This window comes from Loxodonta africana, chromosome 25 (assembly GCF_030014295.1).
Source record: "Loxodonta africana isolate mLoxAfr1 chromosome 25, mLoxAfr1.hap2, whole genome shotgun sequence".
In the NCBI taxonomy this organism is placed as follows: domain Eukaryota; kingdom Metazoa; phylum Chordata; class Mammalia; order Proboscidea; family Elephantidae; genus Loxodonta; species Loxodonta africana.
The window spans coordinates 54,378,998-54,398,027 of NC_087366.1; the positions used below are offsets into that span (position 1 = coordinate 54,378,998).

At 45.8% G+C, this 19,030-nt stretch overlaps 1 protein-coding gene across 1 annotated transcript in view; it reads left to right on the forward strand.

The window, feature by feature from the left end:
- Positions 1–16,208: 16,208 nt before the first annotated feature.
- Positions 16,209–19,030, forward strand: part of DUSP10 (dual specificity phosphatase 10) — an 86,675-nt gene continuing 83,853 nt past the window's right edge. Inside the window, exon 1 of the mRNA XM_003419885.4 lies at positions 16,209–16,911. The gene's annotated coding sequence lies outside the window, so the exon portion shown is untranslated. The remainder of the gene's footprint in view (positions 16,912–19,030) is intronic.

Consider the following 19,030-nt stretch of genomic DNA (forward strand, 5'->3'; position numbering starts at 1 on the left):
ATTTCTCTGACTGCTTTTCCACAAACTCTTCCATTATTGAAACTATTATTTCTGTAATTATTATTGAAACTGTGTTCCTGGGCAAGTCACTTCGATTCTATGGCTTCTATTTTCTTCAGGAAAATGAAGGTTTGTACTAGAATTCCAACGTCTATTCCAGCTCTATTCAAAAGGCATTTATTGAATATCTCTGAAGTGCTAAGTATTGTGATACCAAAAAACCTGTTGCCGTGAGTCGATTCTGACCCATATCAACACTATAGGACGGAGTAGAATTGCCCCTACAGGGTTTCCAAGGAGTGGCTGGCGGATTCGAACTGCCAACCTTTTGTAGCTGATTTCTTAACCCTGGTGTCACCAGAGCTCCCCATTATACCTTAGTACCTAGAAAAGAGCCACATAGTTGGTGCTCAATGAATCTTTATTGAATTACCTAATCGATCAATTAATATTTGATTAAGGAGCCCTAGTTTTTTTTAGTAGTGCAACACTTCAGCACTGTGGCTGCTAACCAAAAGATCTGAGGTTCAAACCCACCTAGCAGCTCCACAGGAGAAAAGCCTGGTGATCTGCTCCTGTAAAGATTAAAACCAAACCAAACCACACCAAACCCATTGCCGTCTAGTTGATTCCAACTCATAGCGACCTTATAGGACAGAGTAGAACTGCCCCTTTGGGTTTCCAAGGAGCAGCTACTAGATTCAAGCTGCATACCTTTTGGTTAGCAGCCTAGCTCTTAACCACTGTACCACCAGGGCTCCTCTGTAAAGATTACGGTTTAGAAAACTCTATGGGGCAGTTCTACTCTGTCACATGGGGTTGCTATGAGTTGAAAATTGACTCCACAGCACCTAGGAACAATCAATCAAATTAAACTCCAGGGTCTCTTGAGTCTAAAACCCATACCTTTTTTGCTAAAAGACTTGACCCTTTATAGATGCTATACCGTGTCACAAAGTTTTTAGGGAACTCAAAGGAGAGCCCCACTGATAATTTTTTTTTTTTTTTTTTTTTTGGAAAGCACCGATGTAATTTTTGTCTAAATGAGTGTATTTTCTGACAGATAAGAACCAAGATGGCCAGGTAGTGCTGAGCGCACCTGTGGAAAAGTAGTGGAGTCGGGCTAGGACAGGTGCAGGACAAACCAGGTACAACCAGTTCCAGAGAGCCAAGGGGATGGTTTAAGGGAAGGATTCAGTGCCTGGTGGAAAGTGATGAAGAAGGAGGGAATTCGCTTCCCTCACCCATGTCTCTGGGGTCAGTTCTGTTGATCTAGAACAGGACTGTCCAACAGAAATACACTGGGATCCACAAATGCTAGTGACATAAAGAATTTTAAGTTTTCTAGTAATCACATTTTAAAAAGTAAAAAGAAACAGGCTAAATTGATTTCAATAATACGTTGTATTTAACTCAATATATTAAAGCTAATTTTTCTTTTTCATCATTTAAACACGTTGTTGTTAGGTGCCATTGAGTTGATTTTGACTCGTAGTGACCCCATATGACAGAGTAGAACTACCCTATAGGGCTGTCTAGACTGTGATCTTTATGGAAAGGAGCCCTGGTGACGCGGTGGTTAAAGTGCTTGGCTGCTAACCAAAAGGTCAGTGGTTTGAACCCACTAGCGGGAGAAAGATGTGGCAGTCTGCTTCTGTAAAAATTTACAGCCTTGGAAACACTATGGGGCAGTTCTATTCTGTTCTATAGGGTCACTATGAGTCGGAATTGACTCAACTGCAGCGTTGGGGTTTTGGGGGAATCTTTACAGAAGCAAATTACCAGGGCTTTTCTTTCGTGGAGCTACTGGGTGAGTTCAAACCACAGACCTTTCTGTTAGTAGCCTAACACTTAAACTTTTGGGCCACCAGTCCTCCTTGTAATCAGTATACAATTATTAATGAAATATATGCTTTTTTCCTATTGATTCTTCAATAGCTAGTACTATTTTATTCTTACAGTATGTTTTAATTCCAATGAGCCACAATTCAAGTACTCAATAACCACTATGGCTAGTTGCTATGGAACTGGACCATACTGGTTGAAATGCCAAAGTATGGTGTGCAGACCGGCTGCATCAAAATGACCTGACTGTAGGAAATGTTTCTACAACCCAGACCTCTAAATCAGAATCAGCATTTTAACAAGACCTCCAGGTGATAAGTCCCAGGTGATCTGGGTACACTTTCAATTGGAGAAGCACTGGTATAGATAACAGTGACCTTCCAGCCTACTAGAAAATCGGGAGGTTGAAGTCTGCTGATGTGCTGTTGTTAGCTGTCATGCAGTCAGCCTGACTCAGGGCAACCCCATGAGCACAACGAAATGAAATGCTGTCTGGTCCTGCATCATCCCTGTGATTGGTTAGCGATCAGGCTGTTGTGATCCACAGGGTTTTCACTGGCTGATTTTCAGAAGCAGATTGCCAGATCTTTCTTCCTAGTCTCTTAGTCTGCAAGATCCACTGAAACTTGTTCAGCATCGTAGAAACACCCAAGCCACCACTGACAGACAGTTGGTGGCTGTACATTGGTTGGGACTCGAATCCAGGTCTGCTACATGACAGGGGAGAATTCTACCCCTGAACCACCCGGGAAAAAGCCTCTTGTTGTTATTGTTAGGTGCCATCGAGTCAGTTCCAACTAACAGTGACCCTATAGGACAGAGTAAAACTGCCCCATAGGGTTTCCAAGGAGCAGCTGGTAGATTTGAACTACTAACCTTTTGGTTAGCAGCCAACCTCTTAACCACTGAGACACCAGGGCTCCAGAAGGCACCTAGTGCTGTATATTCATGACCACGCACTTCACAGGGTTTCAACAAAGAAAGTATAACTTAAAATACTAGACAGATGCAAAAAACAGAGTGAATTCTGTTTCTAATACCCTTTGGTGAACTGCAGCCTCTTCATTTTGAGAAATCAACTCCTTAGGCCCTTATGCTGAGACTTCATAATAATTCAGCCGTATGTCAATTAACCCGGGAAGGCAGAAGTAACAAGAAATAAATAACTGCAACAAGGTGTGGATATTAATTCTGGGGTTTAAAATGGCTTTCTTAGCAAGTGCTATAAAATCAGGAAAGCAATCTGTACTTACTATGGAAACTCCTGACGGGCTCAAAATTCAGGATGTTTAGACAAAGATTAAATATGCATTCAGGGGAAAGCAAAATATTCACATCTTTCTTCCTTCAGGCTGAATGGACACAAATCAGAATCTCAGGAACATAGCTCGGGTCTATTTTTATCTCTCCGGTCTCTAGATTGCGTTAGAAACCCAAAGCCAGAACCCTCGCCGGGATTGTCTACTTTCCCACAATTAATTGTAGGGGGAGAATTTTCTTTCCTTTCTCACCAATAATTCTTAGATTTATCATGTGAATCCTCATCACCCTCACAGAGTATCTTTCAACTCTTTTTGGAAACTAAGGTACTCAGGGATGAAGGTGTCGCCAATTCAGGCAGTCTTCAGTTTTTTTTTTTTTTTTTCAGTAAAGCAGGACAGGAGTGGAGATGTTGACCCTCCTTTCCCAGGCTTCACTCCTGTCCACCAAAGGGGAAGGATGGAGATCACAGTAGTTTAACACACAAAGGGAAAAGCTCTGCGTCCTCATAGGAAATAGGCACAATTTGCTCCCAAACTCTGGTGTTACAGATTGAATTGGGTCCCCCCAAAATATGTGTTGGAATCCTAACCCCTATACCAGTGGCTGTAATCTAAGGTAATGTAATCACCTTCTATAATGCAATCTAATGGAATATAATCTGTCAGTTGTAGTCATACCGATGTAGGGTGGCCCCTAAACCTATCACTTCTGAGTTATAAAGAGATCAGAATGGACGCAGAGACCACACACAGGAGAAGACAGACATCAAGTAAGAACCCTCTACAAGGAACACTAAGTAACCAAGGAATGCCTGGGGCTACCAACAAGGAACTGACATGGCAGAGGCCTTGACTTGGACTCTTGGTCTCCAAAACTGTGAGACAATAAATATTTGTTCCTCAAAGTGATCCCCTTGGGGTGTTTGTGTTTCATCAGCATTAGGAAATAAAGACATGTAGGATACCAGAATCTCATCTTTAGGGTTTTCCTAGGTTTGAACAGTGCCCTGTGCACACTCTTGGTCCCAGCTTTCCCAGAGGGCAGGGACTGGCTTCCTTCACCTTTGAACCCCCGGTCCTGCCCCTCGTAGAGATAGATGCACCAAGACTAGGGGCCCTGACCACTTCTTTCCATCCCAGGTGCCTGGGCCTGGGGTCTGCTGAGGACAATTATGTTGAGCTCAATGATACCACATGTTTTGGCTGCAAAACATTCAACAACCCCTGTCTGTGGCCAGATCTTGTTTTAATCTATTTAGCCTGTGAAATCTGAAATTCCTGGGATTGGCAACATTTCCTCTACTTGCCCATTCCTTGCCCCTCTCTCTGCTCAAGCCCACCGATACCAACCTTGGGGTCAAAACATACAATCAGCAAGTTAAAAACAAAAAACCAGCAGACAGTCTACCTGTTGTCTGCCTGCCTTTTCCCATTCTTCCCATTCTTCCTTCCACCCACAAATAATTTTCATGGTTGGAGGATGGGAAGTGGGAAAGGAAAAAATTGCCCTTTAGGAAAAGCCATCACAACTCCTAGATGCAACCTTCGGTAGAGTATTCTAGGCCATCTTGATGAGTAACACGTCTAAGTCTTTAACTTTCGTAGTTCATATACTGGAGCCATGTAGTACATGATGGCTGGACTGTATGTTGGAAAGGGAAGTCATATCTGTTTTCTGTGCAGAATTTAGAGAAAATAATTCATCGGATTGAGTGCTGTTATTAATCCAATTTAAAGTTCAGATTGGCAGCTTATAGAATTGTGTCAATTTTTCTATTTCCTGGGAATAGGAATTGCAAGATGAAGCAGAAGCTAGCTAAGAATTCCCTATGAATCATATGTCTTAGTGTGTTCTTATAGAAAGGTGACACAGTTGCTTGGTCACTGACACCTGCTACATCCTGTACTTTCATGAAACATACCTTGGCTCTGTTTGGCCACTTTATGATCCAATCTATTTATCTCCTTTAAACTCTAAATATTTGTGAACGGCAAGTTTGTGACATTAGCAACATTTTCTCTTTCTCCAAGGTTCCTACTTGAACTAAAATTTTAGTTAAGTCCAATAGGGCTTTTTTTCTGTTCCCTGTTGAATGACTTGACCTGACCTGACCTGATCTGAATTGACTTAAGCACCTACCATGTACCACAGGTGGCACTGTGGCCTCGGTACTCAGCACACAGTGGGCACTTAAATTTGTCCTGGAAAGATTCAACCAACACAGTTGTATGTTCTTGGCTCATTCCCTCCAAAAGCCTGATTCTAAAGTGGTTGCTTTATTCATGACATAAACCAGGGGCAACACCAAGCAATCCTCCTGGGTGGAAAATCCAGAAGGCTGCCTTCACAGAGCATCTGAAGCAGGATGTCTCAGTTTGCTGCTCCCCACCTAGCAGGAATTGGAGCCGCATTTTCTTTCAGATCACATCCGCCTAACTCCCAGGAAGATGGAGAGCTCGTTGACTCTCAAGGCACAGGTCCTTGATAAAATGCCTCTTCCTGAAAAAGGCTATTTATTGGCACCAGTCACATGCTAGAAAAGAAATACCGGACAAGCTGAGTGTCAGTTAACACAAGGAAATGTATGTCTTTGAGTGCTATGAAAGGGAAGATGTTGAAAGAGAAAAGATTCTGCAGAAACTCAATGTACAAATGGGGAATTTTCCTAAGCATGGAAGACAATCCTAACTGCGAAGAGTGCTGACAGATTAAACAGAAAAATACAAGTATGGTATGGAGTCTAACGAGATGGATTACAACGAGAAAAGACACTTATGGTTCAATAGATACTAGGAAAAAAGAAAGAAACTGAAGTTAAATTGTAACTCGGAGAATGTAGCTAAAAAAACCAGTGATGTGTAAGCAATGGGGCTCCCAAGAGATAGATAGTTGGCTGACATCTGCATAAATAATTCAGAAGTACAATTGAACTTAGGGATTTCAGAGATCCCTAAATTTTCAGGTATTACCGAAGGCCAGGTCAGTAGCTAGAAAGCTTTCAGAATAGTCAGAATATGTATGCATCTAGAAAAAGAAATAAAGTTCAAGGGTATCGTTCTGGATTGAATTGTGTCCCCCAAAAATGTGTGTAAACTTGGCTAGGCCATGATTTCCATTATTGTGTGATTGTCCACCATTTTGTCATCTGATATGATTTTTCTTTGTTGTAAATCCTACCTCTATGATGTTAATGGGGCAGAATTGGAGGCAGTTATGTTAATGAGGCAGGACTCAATCTACAGGATTAGGTTGTGTCTTGACTCAATCTCTTTTGAGATATAGAAAAGACAAGAGAGCAGAAAGACTCGGGGAGCTCATTACCAGCAAGCAAGGAGAGCCAGGAGCACACATGCCCTTTGGACCCGGGGTCCCTGCTCTGAGAAGCTCCTAGACCAGGTGAAGATTGAGGACAAGGACCTTCCCCCAGAGCTGACAGAGAGAGAAAGCCTTCCCCTGGAGCTGGCACCCTGAATTCCAACTTCTAGCCTCCTAGACTGTGAGAGAATAAACTTCTGTTTGTCAAAGCCATGCACTTGTGGTATTTATGTTATAGTAGCACTAGATAACTAACCAAAAAGCCAAAACCAAACCCATTGCTGTCAAGTTGATTCCAACTCATAGAGACACTTGCCGAGTAGAACTGCCTCATAGTTTTTCCAAAGAACAGCTGATGGATTTGAACTGTCAGCCTGAGCTCTTAACCACCGTACCACCACGGCTCCATAGATAACTAAGACAGGTATATATATAAGAAAAATGGTCAGTTCATTTGTTCAATAGAAACTTATTGAACTCATACTATGCTCCAGTTCCAGGGTTAGGGATACATTGGTGAACATACCATGGTCTTGGGAACAGGCTGTACTTTGAAACTTGCAGCGGTAACTAAAAGGAGGAAATTGAAAGCAATGTATGGGAGGATTCTGGAAACAAAGTCGAGGCTGTGATCCAGTCCCAGATACGAAGGATGCCGCCGTGAAAGTGAGCCCCCGTGAGGATGTAACGGACTTGGAGAAGTTCAGAAGAAAATAGAGAAATAAATAGGGAATTCTCTAGAAGAGGCAATTAAAAATATCCTGGTAGGCTAGAGGTAGAGGAGGATATGTGACAGAAGTTTTTAAAATCACAAAGAGAATGCCTTAAATAACACAATGGTTAAAAGCAGGTGCTCTGGTGCCAGATTGTCTGGGTTCCCATTTGGACTCACCACTCTCTAGCTGTGTGACCTTGGGCAAATTACTTAACCCATCTGTATTTCTGTTCCCTCATCTTCAAACTAAGGTCAGTAAAATGCATGTAGCAATGATGTGAAGATCTCAGTGAATGTATGCATTTAAATCACAACGGTGCTTGGCACAGAGCAAAACAATAAACGTTAGCTGTTACTATTTCCCAAATTCCAGATCTTTAGAATTAGAGTTCGGGTAACGTTTAAATGTAAAGATAAATGAGGCATATTATGGAGCATTTGATAACCTAAAGGAACACGTTATATCTAGACCCCGTCTAGTCTAAACACAATAGGATATGCTGAGAGGGTTAGACTAATCCCGTGGTGTTCGCACGGACATGAGGCCTAAGGAGGTTTAGGAACGCTTAGAGCTCGTGTACACCTTTTAACTTGGTATTCCACAGCAAACCTCAGGAACACTGTCAGACCCAGCCTCCTGGGGTTGAGGAGCTATGGGTTGGACTGCATTTCCTAATGATAACACATGACTGCTCAGCTTAGGCAAAGGGGAAAGATGTTAATAGGCTTTGATGTAAAAGCACATAATAACATAATAATAGGGCATCCATCACTGAAGAAGGAGTAGCTGGAGACTTACTGCCAGTGAGTTAGTTTTTGTTATTTTCATGAATAGGTTTGTGTCCATAGTCCACGCCCCTGGGGCCAGGCAAATCCCTCTTCTGACAGAGCATAGTGGGGTTTGTGAGGTCACAGATGAAGAGCGGGGGGAGGGGGCCAGGAAAGGGGATCTGTTCTCCTCAGCTGAGGGAACATGGTCATTAACAACCCCATCCAGTCAGTCATCTCCACGTGGTCAGTAAAGAGAGGCTCAGCTTCGAAGAGGGCTCTGAGGCCAAGTCCTGGGGTCAAGCATGGCTCTGCCCATGCCATATGCATTCTCTGGGCCTCAAATTACCACTAAGGGACTGGTCAGGAATCAAAACACAATAAATACAATCAGAATTCTTTCTTCGAATGAAACTTTACTTTGGTATCTTATATATAATACACATTTCTATATAAAACATATGTTTTATATATATATATAATGTATAAATCCCATAGTAATCATCTCATTATAATCCATATTATACTTGTATTTTTTATGTCAGTAGTCTTTGCAATTATCATTGGTCTTCCATCTATCCATATATCTATCTGTGTGTATATATACAGCAAGCCAGTTACCATCGAGTTGATTCTGATTCATGGTGGCCCCATGAGTGTGTCAGAGTAGAATTGCACTCTACAGGATTTTCAATGTCTGTGATCTTTTGGAAGTAGGTTACCACGCCTTTATTCCAGGGTGCCTCTGGGTGGATTCAGCTGCCAACTTTTCAGTTAGCAGCCTAGCACTTAACTGTTTTCACCACCCAGGGACTCTCTCTCTCTCTCTCTCTATATATATATATCACTTCGATTCCCCCCCACCGCCTTCCAACCCCCTCGCCGCCCCCTCCCCCCACCAGGTTACATTAGTACCCTTTCCTCTGGCTCATCTTGACACACTTGGAAAACCACTGGCTGGATAAACTCTTAAGTTCCTTCCAAGTCTAAAATTCTGTGCTTCTGGTGCCTTTGGCATCAAAAGGACCTCAAATCAAAGGAACAATTGTAGGTTCTAGAACAGCACTGTGCAATAGTAATATGTGAACTACACATGTCATTTAAAATTTTCTAATAGTCATATTTAAAAATAAAAAGTAGCAAGTGAAATTAATTTTAAGAACATTTTATTTAACCCAACATATCCAAAATATTCTTTCTTTCCTGTCTTTTCAATGACCTCTTGCTTTCTTCATGGATGATGTCCTTGATGTCATTCCACAACTCATCTGGTCTTCGGTCACTAGCGTTCAATGCGTCAAATCTATTCTTGAGATGGTCTCTAAATCCAGGTGGGATATACTCAAGGTCATATTTTGGCTCTCGTGGATTTGCCGTGATTTTCTTTAGTTTCAGCTTGAACTTGCATATGAGCAGTTGATGGTCGGTTCCACGGTCGGCCCCAGCCTTGTTCTGACTGATGATATTGAGCTTTTCCATCGTCTCTTTCCACAGATGTAGTCAGTTTGATTTCTGTGTGTTCCATCTGGCAAGGTCCATGTGTGTAGTGGCCCTTTATGTTGGTGAAAGCAGGTATTTGCAATGAAGAAATCGTTGGTCTTGCAAAATTGTATCATTCGATCTCCAGCATTGTTTCTATCACCAAAGCCATGTTTTCCAACTACTGATCCTTCTTCTTTGTTTCCAACTTTTGCATTAAAATCACCAGTAATTATCAGTGCATCTTGATTGCATGTTCTATCAATTCCAGACTGCAGCGGCTGATAAAAATCTTCTATTTCTTCATCTTTGACCTTAGTGGTTGGTGCGTAAATTTGAATAATAGTCGTATTAACTGGTCTTCCTTGTAGCCGTATGGATATTATCCTATCACTGACAATGTTGTACTTCAGGATAGATCTTGAAATGTTCTTTTTGATGATGAATGCAACACCATTCCTCTTCGAGTTGTCATTCCCAGCATAGTAGGCTATATGATTGTCTGATTAAAAATGGCCAATACCAGTCCATTTCAGCTCACTAATGCCCAGGATATTGATGTTTATGGATTCCATTTCATTTTTGATGATTTCCAATTTTCCTAGATTCATAGTTCGTACATTCCAGGTTCTGATTATTAATGGATGTTTGCAGCTGTTTCTTCACATTTTGAGTCACGGCCACATCAGCAAATGAAGGTCCCGAAAGGTTTACTCCATCCATGTCATTAAGGCTGACTCTACTTTGAGGAGGGACCTCTTCCCCAGTCATCTTTTGAGTGCCTTCCAACCTGGGGGGCTCATCTTCCAGCACTATATCAGACAATGTTCTGCTGCTATTCATGAGGTTTTCGCTGGCTAATGTTTTTCAGAAGTAGCCTGCCGGGTCTACTTGGATGTCAGAGGAGACTCTGAAACTTGCTCTAGAACATTGAGCAGCTAAAGCAAAAGGAAGGATTGATGAAGTAAAAGAACTGAACAGAAGATTTCAAAGGGCTTCTCAAGAAGACAAAGTATTATAATGACATGTGCAAAGAGCTGGAGATGGAAAACCAAAAGGGAAGAACATACTCGGCATTTCTCAAGCTGAAAGACTGAAGAAAAAATTCAAGCCTCGAGTTTCAGTAGTGAAGGATTCTATGGGGAAAACATTAAACGAAGCAGGAAGCATCAAAAGAAGATGGAAGGAATACACAGTCATTATACCAAAAAGAATTAGTCGATGTTCAACCATTTCAAGAGGTGGCATATGATCAGGAATCGATGGTGCTGAAGGAAGAAGTCCAAGCTGCTCTGAAGGCATTGGTGAAAAACAAGGCTCCAGGAGTTGATGGAATATCAATTGAGATGTTTTAACAAACAGATGCAGCCCTGGAGGTGCTCACTCATCTATGCCAAGAAATACGGAAGACAGCTTCCTGGCTAACTGACTGGAAGAGATCCATATTTATGCCTAGTCCCAAGAAAGGTGATCCAACTGAATGTCGAACTTATAGAACAATATCATTAATATCACAGGCAAGCAAAATTCTGCTGAAGATCATCCAAAAACGGCTGCAGCAGTATATCAACAGGGAAATGCCAGAAATTCAGGCTGGTTTCAGACGAGGATGTGGAACCAGGGATATCATTGCTGATGTCAGATGGATCCTGGCTGAAAGCAGAGAATACCAGAAGGATGTTTACCTCTGTTTTATTGACTATGCAAAGGCATTCGACTGTGTGGATCATAATAAATTATGGATAACATTGTGAAGAATGGAAATTCCAGAACACTTAATTGTGCTCATGAGGAATCTTTACATAGATCAAGAGGCAGTTGTTCAGACAGAACAAGGGGATACTCATTGGTTTAAAGTCAGGAAAGGTGTGCGTCAGGGTTGTATTTTTTCACCATGCCTATTCAATCCGTATGCTGAGCAGATAATACAAGAAGCTGGACTATACGAAGAAGAATGAGAAATTAGGATTGGAGGAAGACTCATTAACAACCTGCATTATGCAGATGACACAACCTTGCTTGCTGAAAGTGAAGAGGACTTGAAGCACTTACCAATGAAGACCAAAGATCACAGCCTTCGGTATGGACTGCGCCTCAACATAAAGAAAACAGAAATCCTTACAACTTGACCAGTGAGTAACATCATGATAAATGGAGAAAAGACTGAAGTTGTCAAGGATTTCATTTTACTTGGATCCACAATCAACAGTCATGGAAGCACAGTCAAGAAATCAAAAGACGCACTGCACTGGGTAAATCTGCTGCAAAGGACCTCTTTAAACCGTTGAAGAACAAAGATAACACCTTGAAGACTGAAGTGCACCTGACCCAAGCCATGGTATTTTCAATCGCATCATATGCATGTGAAAGCTGAACAATGAGTAAGGAAGACAGTAGAAGAATTGATGCCTTTGAGTTGTGGTGTTGGCGAAGAATATTGAATATACCATGGACTGCCAAAAGAACAAACATACCTGTCTTAGAAGAAGTACAGCCAGAATGCTCCTTAGAAGCAAGGATGGCGAGACTGTGTCTTACATACTTTGGACATGTTGTCAGGAGGGATCAGTCCCTGGAGAAGGACATCATGCTTGGCAGAGTACAGGGTCAGTGGGAAAGAGGAAGACCCTCAACGAGGTGGACTGACACAGTGGCTGCGACAATGAGCTCAAGCATAGCAACGATTGTAAGGACGGCTCAGGACCAGGCAGTGTTTTGTTCTGCTGGGCACAGGGTCACTGTGAATCGGAACCAACTCGACGGCACCTAACAACAACAACAACACCCAAAATATAAACATTTTAACATGTTGCTGTTACTAGTTGCTGTCAAGTGGATCCTGACTCGTGGCAAACCCAAGTGCGCAGAATAGGTCTGTTCCACAGGGTTTTCAAGGGTGTGACCTTTTGGCAGCAAATCACCAGGCCTTTCTTCTGAGGTGCCTGTGGATGGACTTGAACTGCCAACCTTTCGGTTAATAGTTAGGCACTGAACTGTTTGCACCACCCAGGGACTCCTTTTAAATCAATATGAAAATAATCGAGATATTTTACATTCTTTTATTTGTATGAAGCATAGCACAAGTGTACACAGCACATCTCAGTTCAGTCTAGCCACATTTCAAGTACTCCATAGTTGTATGTGGCAAGTGGCCACCATATCAGAAACACAGATAAAGAACTCCGAATGGCTCAAGTCCTTTCCTGGGTCACAAGTGCACCCTAACCTTGAATTTCATGAGAAAGACCTGTAGGTCTCTGGTGTCCAAGGTCACGGAGAGTGGGATGGTGAGCCACGCAGCCAGTACCTACCTCTGCTCCTTGCACCCCATCCTATGCTGCCGGCGCCACCTCCTTCTCACCGACTCTTCTCTAGGCCTGGGGCGTTGTTGCAAGATGTCTCACCAGGCTGGCCTCATCCACCTCAGCTGCTCCACGCCTCGCTTTTCTGTTCCTGAGCTCATCCCCCACCTCTTGCTGATTTAATATCACCCATACCCTGGGATTTGAAGGAGTCCTGGTGGCTCAGCAGTCAAGCACTTGGCTGCTAACCGAAAGGTCGGCAGTTCGAACTCACCAGCTGTTCCATGGGGAAAGATGTGGCAGTAAAGATTGCAGCCTTGGAATCCCTTTGGAGAAGTTCAACTTTGTCCTATAGGGTTACTATGAGTTGAAATTGACTCAACGGCAGTGGGTTTGTTTTTGGGTTATACCCAGGGATTTATTATTTCCACATTTTCTCCAAGCCTTTCTCTTCTCAATTCTACTTCCTTTAGGAATCCCACCTTGACCTTGAGGATTATTTTGAAGATCTGGTTCTTACCCAGTGCTCACCTCTTGTCCTCATCCCATACCCTTAACCACTTGAGTGCACATAAAGGAAGTAGGTTAATTAATACAATTGTTCAACATTTTATCTTAAATGTTGGCCTATGTTTTCTTCATCTTTTGGCTTTGTTTAACACATAACACTATGCACTGAGAGAAACAATATTTTTTTATGATGTTTGTAGGAATAAAACTATGCCTCAGTGTTTATCATGTCACAACACCCAAATATAATGAAGATGCTTTGCACTTTCTTTGGGACTAAAAGTGAACATTTAGGCTTCACCAGTTATTTGCATACCGATCAGGCACATAGCAATTGGCTGGCTGGTATTACAAATTCAAACAGCAAGAGCAGTATTTCAGAGAGTGTTTTCACATTTATGACTCAAAAATAGGAACAAGGTCACCTCTTTTTGTACAAAGAAACTTAAAAACACCGTGACTGAATAAATGTCCATCTATTCTTGGATTTTTTTTTCTATCACTTTAATTTGATTATAAGTTAAACACTTGTGTTGGGTGCCATCAACTTCATTCCCACTCATAGCAACCCTATGACAGAGTAGAACTGTCCCAAAGTGTTTCCTAGGCAGTAATCTTTATGGGAGCAGATAGCCAGGTCTTTTCTCTGGAAGAGACGCTATCCATTGCCACTGAGTCGATTCTGACTCATAGTCACCCTCTAGGATAGAGTAGAACTGCCCCGTAGGTTTTCCAAGGAGCAGCTGGTGATTAGAACAGTCAACCTTTTGGTTAGCAGCCATAGCTCTAAACCACTGTGCCATCAGGGCTCCAAGGAGACACTAGAAGGCTCAAACTGCTGCCTTTTTGGTTAACAGCAGAGCACTTAGCCATTGTGCCAGCCAGGGCTCCTTAAACTATACACTTAAAAAATATATACACTTAGAGATGTTTAATTTAAAAAAGTAATTAAATCTTTGTCTATGTTAATCTGGTAATTATTCCCTATTTCAGGTTTAATAAATGATGATGAAGTTTGCCACCTTTCCCAGTTTTGCAGCCTGGAAGGGTTGAATTCTTAACTAAATTATAATAATTCACTCATTTGAAACTCTAATGAAATAATCATCTCATTAAATGAGTTACATTTCTTTTTGGAGTTACTTTCCCCTTTCGGAACTCAGAGGAAAAAAGCTGTTAAGAACTCTCGTGCAGTTGTATAAATCCCTAGTTTGAGCTTAGATATTTAGGTGTTAGCAATGAATTCGTAATAGATTACAAGTATCTTTAAAAAGCAGCATCCCATTTCCTGAAGCAAGGACAAAGCTCTTTTAACTGAATGCCTTTATCAACAGAGAATTTTTTCACCTGGGCGAGAGGACAAGTACTTTTCCCTTTTTTATATTGAGCTTGGCTATCACCATTTTAAAAATAAATAACTGAACACATGCTGCGCATGAATTGATACAACCAGTCAGAGTCAGAATCAGGACCTACATCAGATCTGCTGAACCCTGAGCCGGTGAAAATTTTCTGAGTGTCTGTTGTTAGGGAAAGGCAGCCTTGCAGCCTTCCTGCTCCAAATAGATCCAGGGTAGACCCTCTGGGAAGTTCTTTCCTGATTTTTATGGAAATTACCCAGAATCCAACTTTCCTGGTCCTGACCTGCTAATCCCCAAAGGTACAGGGACCAAATGGTGCGCCCTCAGCGCCCTTTAGCTGTTATTAAGTGGGTGAACGTGCGTTTGTGTTGGTGCTCTGGCTGAGGAAAGGAACACAAAATCCTTCCCTGTTTACCATGATTTTATGTATGCAGCGTGTGTTGAACAATGGTGTGAAGAGCTTGAATGGGTTTGAGTAGTCCTACCGTGATACTATAATTTGTTTTTCACAAGTACCCAAGGGGTTTTCGTTTCAGCCACTCCTTTTGCATATTCTGATTTCAGATTCATACTTCAAAAAAAAAAATGACATTAGCAGTGCATCGCTGCCACTTCGCTTACTTCGTAGGCCTAGAACTTCCAATGTGTCTCCAAAGACCTCCAATCCGGTAAAAGAGAACAATCATAGCCAAACGTTCCACTGCGTTCATAATGTATTATTCCACTGTGATTATTTCACTCCCCCCACCCCGCCCCGAGACAGGGGAGTGGGAAGACAAAAAAAAAGAAAGAAAAAGCTGTATTTCTTTAGTGTTCTTCTTTGAGGCAGGCTCTCCGCAGTTCATTCTGGCATCGCCGGTCCCTCGTGTACCCCAAGGCAACTTTCCCGCAATTGCCCTGATGTTTTCCCGCCGAGGCGCCGGCCCGCCAGCCTTGCCCCTTGCTTTTCTCCCCGGGACGCGCGCCGCCCGGGCCGGTGACCCCTCGGCTTGCCGGAGTCCCGGGGACTGGGCGGGACGGCTCGGCTCGCTCGACGCTCGGCGGGCCACACTCCATCTGGCTAATCAGGGCCGACTTCGGCTCCTTGCCGCCGCCGGCGGCCGGTCCAGCAGCTCCGGGCCAGCGGTCCCGGCCCGGCTGGGGGCCGTGAGGGGCGGCGGGGCGCCCAGGGCGCGGGGGGCAACGGGCGCTGCGCAGGGACCCCGTGTGGCCAGCCGGAGAGGCGGCCGCGGCGGCGGTCGGGGGCCGGCTCCCGGGGGCGCGGCGGGGGCGCGGCGAGCCCCGAGACGCCGCGCCCGGGGGCCCCGTGTCGCCTCTCGCCTCGATCAAGTCCTCTTCCTCCGGGCAGCGCCCCGGGGCGCCGGCGGGGGACGGCGGGGGCGTGACGGGGGCGGGGACGAAGGCGAGCAGGACGGTGCCGCGCCGCCCCCACGACGGGTGCGACGACAGCGCTGGGCGGCAGTAGGGCAGCCGGAGGGGCAGCGACATCTGCGGGCGGTGGACGCCTCCCACGGCGCGCGGGCCAGCGGGGGCCGAGGCGAGGACGCGGCCTCGGTGCCGGGGAGCGCGGGCGTCCAGCGCCTGGCCCGGGCGCGGGTCGGAGGACAGACGCGCCCCTGGCTGCGCGGCCCCTTGGTCCGGGCGCAGGCCACCGGCGGGGGCGTGGATCTCGGGCTGAGACTGGTCGGGGCACCGAGAGCAGCGCGGTCCCACTAGGGACGGTGGCTGTGCTGTTTCTCCCGCCTTTGGAAAGTTAACTCCGGCGCTCCGGGTAATCCCTCCGGAGTAGGAAGGCAGAATAAAGGACAGCGCCGTCTGCCCCCGGGTGAGGGGCCGGGGGTCCCGCTCAGCGCGGGGAGCCCGCTTCGCGGGAGCGGCGAGGCCGGCCCATTGACAACTCAGCCCCGGAAAGGGTTAACTGCAGCCGGCCGGTTGGCTTTACGGGTAAATAGAGAGCAGCTGCTCCGCGCGGGCCCCGGCTGGCCCTTTGAAGTTTTTGATTGGTTGCCAATGACATCACCGCCCGGGTTATAACACAGGGGACCCGAAGCGGCGTCGGCTAGCCCCGCCTTAAAGAGGCCAGGCCACGCCCCGGGACCGCCCCCTCCAGTCGCCCATTGGCTGCAGGCCACTGTGAGGTGGCGGTCGGCTTTCTCCGGATTCCTATTGGCCCAGCGCGCCGTCGGTCGGCGGCCGGCCCGCCCCCTCCGAGCCGTACATTTACAGTGTAGCAAAAGAGAAAGTAACTATGTTGCTGCTGGAGATCAATGAAGCCGAGTGAATGGGGGCTGAAGGTGCGAACCCGTAGCTGAGGCGGCGCGCCAAACGGTGGAGGGCTGCACTCGTTTATGAAGTAAGTGGAAGTCACCGCGGCCACTCCTGAGAGCCCAGGCGTGGAGGTGGAGGAGTGGACGGCAGTGTGGGTGTGGGTGTGGGTGTGGGTGTGGGGGTGTGTGCTCGTGAGGGTGTGCGTGTGTGTTTGTGTGTGTGTGTGTGAGTGTGTGCGTGACTGTGTGTGTGTGATGCGATGCTGCTGGGGGAGCCGCAGCAGGTGAGGTTATAAGGTTCTGGCTCCTGCCACCCGGTGCGTGTACTCTCTCTGCAGTCTACTTGGATTTGGGGCGAAGAAAAAAGGAGGCTTGTTGGGAGGCTTTGCGGTAGTTTTAAACGCCTGAGGCTTTTTAGCGCGCTGTGTTGCCAAGGGGGAGATGAAGCGCCCCAGGAGTGGGGAAGGGGCGTTTCTAACCACTTAGTTTTCTTGCCAGCCCCAGCCCCGTGGTGGCAGGGCGACTAGCGGGAGAGGGAGAGCTGAGGGTTTGTCTGGGAGGCTTCCTGGGCCGGGCTGGATGGTTTCACGGGCAATATATCGGCCCGGCCGTCTGCTGCAGGGGTGCAGGTCTCGCTACACACTCTGTGCGTGGGTGCCAGCCGCGTACTCCGTGTGGTCCTGGGGGTCCCGGAGTGTCTCCGTGGACACGCTCAGCGTCCCTCTCCTAGGAAATGGACTGTTGATCCTGGGACGGACTCTACCAGGTAACACAATAGCGAAGGCTTTCACTCCTTGGTCCAGATGGCAAACAGTTATAGCTTCCGGAATAGTACTCGCTCTTCAAAAAATACTACGCAAGGGAGGGAGGGAGGGAGTTGGCTCCTTCGCTCCCATCCAAAGGTGGGTGAGAGAAACCCGAGTCGTTGGGGATCTGGGGACGTGATGGGTGCGTGCCCGTGTGTGTGTGGATTCTGCCTGTGACACTTTAGCTCTGTGTCAGAGAATAGTGACGGTCGTGTGTAGAGGGATGATAGTCGATATTTTCCAGACAGCTCTTAAAGTTCCTTTAGGTGAACAACGCTTGTCTGGGGTTTGGTGTCTTTGCTGTGAGCCCGTCTAATAGGAGGAGAGGATCCCGCAGGGCCGCCGCCGTGTAGAGCGCCCCAGTGTCTACAGGGAGAAAGGACCTGTCCCTTTGCAGGCGCTCTCTGAGGAGACTGGAGGTAGACCGAGCCGGTGGGTGGGCTACATTTTGCTGCCTCCTTTATCAGGAATAGGCTGATTGGGAAGTCCTCTATATGGAATCCACGTGAAGTTCAGTCCTCTTTTGAAGGAGGAGAGGCTATCAGTGTGAGACTGAAATATTCTACAGAGCAGACCGGCTGGCTGCCTCCCATTGATGGAAGCCTGAGGACGCCTAGCCTGCACCAGCGGAGGAGGTGAAGGGGGAGGAGAGTTGAGATGGACCTGTCCTTAGAAGCAGGAGTGGGAGGTGCAGCAGGCAGCAACGGGTGATGGAGCTGCCAGGGATGGGGTTTCCAGGCCTGGGTCCGGTGCTTGAGGCTTTGTTTTAGGAACACCGATCTGTAGTGGAAAGGGGAAATGCAGATTAATTTATAAGAAGCTAACGGGAAACATGAGAGGTCTTAATATGACTATGCTGTGCTTTTCAAAGGGCCTGGTAGAGCGGAGAACAAGAAAAGCTCCTAGTGAAAGAGATTCATTTAGGGGGACACTTTCATTCTGATTTGCAGAAAGTTGACCTCCACCCCTGCGGTGTATTTAGCTGTATGTTTCTGTGAGCCATGCCAATACTCTTGGTCATCACTTTGCCTTTGCAGTACACGAGGAATTACATGGAAAGCATGCAAGGGTGGACACATGGGTCTTTCTCCAATGGTTGCAGGGTACTTCTGCCTGGGAGCTGAGGCCCAGAATAGAGGGCCTCCTTAGAAACCCCCTCCTGTCTTCAGCTTGTCTAATTCTTTGCATTTTTACCTTTCCTAAGGCTGAACTTTGATGTCAGTCCATGAAAGGTTGTTCACCAACTTTTGCATGGACTATACGTTTACCCTGAGACTCGTCAAGCAAATTAGATGGGGCCCTCAGGTGCATCCTCTTTGAATACGTGAAAAATGAGTCTCAAGCTTAGATGGCGGCATGCTAAAGGGCACTTGGGACCCGTTTGGTCAGAGGGTTGCAA